General features: G+C 39.6%; 1 long non-coding RNA gene across 1 annotated transcript; it reads left to right on the forward strand.

The window, feature by feature from the left end:
- The first annotated feature begins 6 nt into the window (after positions 1-6).
- Positions 7-1,469, forward strand: LOC111089396. The gene is made up of 2 exons (XR_002613683.1): positions 7-384; positions 433-1,469. It is a non-coding gene; the product is annotated as an uncharacterized LOC111089396 (long non-coding RNA).
- Positions 1,470-2,159: the final 690 nt, after the last annotated feature.

A 2,159-nucleotide genomic window follows, 5' to 3' on the forward strand; every position in this document is an offset into this window, starting at 1 on the left:
GCAGTCTTCTGCGCTTGTTTTCAGCATTTTAGGTTGGGAAATGAACGATATAACACCTCGATAATCAGATTTCAAATATGTTCAGAATAATATCCCAAGGGGATGTCAAAATGTTCAAAATAATATCTCAAGGTGACGTTAAAGATGTCTCGGACTAGAAAGATATCATACGTAGAACGGTGGACATGAAGGTTCTTACCCCCTTGAAACATATCATACGTAGAACCGTGGACAGGAAGTTACATACCCCCTTGAAAGATATCTTACGTAGAACTTTGGACAGGAAGGTTCATATCCCCCTTGAAAGATGACTCACGTAGAACTGTCGACAGGAAGGTCCATACCCTCTTGAAAGATATCTTACGTAGAACTGTGGACAGGAAGGTCCGTACCCTCTTGAAAGATATCATACGTAGAACTGTGAACAGGAAGAAACATCCCCCCCTTGAAAGATATCTTACGTAGAACAGTGGACAGGAAGGTTCATACCCCCTTGAAAGATATCATACGTAGAACTGTGGACAGGAAGGTTCATATCCCCCTTGAAAGATGACTCACGTAGAACTGTCGACAGGAAGGTCCATACCCTCTTGAAAGATATCTTACGTAGATCTGTGGACAGGAAGGTTCATACCCCCTTGAAAGATATTATACGTAGAACTGTGGACAGGAAGGTACATACCCCCCCTTGAAACATGTCTCACGTAGAGCTGCCGGCAGGAAGCTTCATCTCCCCCCTCCCCCGAAAGATGTTTTATGCAGAGTTGTTGGCAGGAAAATTCATACCCCCCTTTTCAAGTGCCACAAAAAACTCCTCTCAACAACAAGTTACTTGTTGGTTTCGAGATGTGTTATAAGCTACTTTCTAATAAAAAAAAGAATTTTAAAGTTGCGAAAAGCACTTTATTTCAGAAAGGTCGACGTTTCGATGTGCTAGAGCAGCTCTCACATAGATCGAAACATCGATTCGGAACGACGAAATTTACATAGATAAAGTCCACTGAACTTAGAAGGCACTACTTAGTATTTACCCTAACATTGGGATCACTAAGGTATGATATCTTTCTCTGACGCCATCTACACGTGATACTCTTTGATATAAGCTAAACAGTTGAACGATCTTACACAAATACAGACACACAGACAGATACAGCCAGGATTTTTTGGTTGATTTTTATTTCTTCCCCATTTTAACTCGGCAAACAAATTATTTTTCTGTTGCTAAACCTTATAGAATATTATAACTAACGTATAAGTAGTGGTTGTTATTTTAACTTATCTTTCCGGTTGTGTAATTTTTGAATAAAATAAAATAAGAATGAGTAAGTGAAATTTGGTGATACATAGAGTTTGTGTGTAACTAGATAACTAAGTCCTTCCAAATGTTGTATACAACTCCGTTTCGTTTGTAAGTTGAAAGATAATAGAGCATTGTAAGAAAAAATATAGAAATAAAGCTGCTAAAATAATGGTTGTTTGAATTTTATTGTCTTAACGTCCAATAGGAAATCGTTGCTTAACCCGGCAGAACTTTTAACGTCCAATAGGAAATGGTTGCTTAACTCGGCAGAGCTTTTAACGTCCAATAGGAAATCGTTGCTTAACCCGGCAGAGCTTTTAACGTCCAATAGGAAATGGTTGCTTAACCCGCAGAACTTTTAACGTCCAATAGGAAATGGTTGCTTAATCCAGCAGAGCTTCTGCCGGGTTAAGCAACCATTTCCTATTGGACGTTAAAAGTTAAAAGCTCTGCCGGGTTAACCAACCATTTCCTATTGGACGTTAAAAGCTCTACCGGGTTAAGCAACGATTTCCTATTGGACGTTAAAAGTTCTGCCGGGTTAAGCAACCATTTACTATTGGATGTTAAAAGGTCCAATAGGAAATGGTTGCTTAACCCGGCAGAACTTTTAACGTCCAATAGGAAATGGTTGCTTAACCCGGCAGAACTTTTAACATCCAATAGTAAATGGTTGCTTAACCCAGCAGAGCTTTTAACGTCCAATAGTAAATGGTTGCTTAACCCGGCAGAACTTTTAACGTCCGATAGTAAATGGTTGCTTAACCCAGCAGAGCTTTTAACGTCCATTAGCAAATGGCTGCTTAACCCAGCAGAGCATTTAACGTCCAGTAGTAAATGGTTGCTTAACCCGGCAGAG

This window comes from Limulus polyphemus, unplaced genomic scaffold (genome assembly GCF_000517525.1).
Source record: "Limulus polyphemus unplaced genomic scaffold, Limulus_polyphemus-2.1.2 Scaffold6126, whole genome shotgun sequence".
Classification (NCBI taxonomy): domain Eukaryota; kingdom Metazoa; phylum Arthropoda; class Merostomata; order Xiphosura; family Limulidae; genus Limulus; species Limulus polyphemus.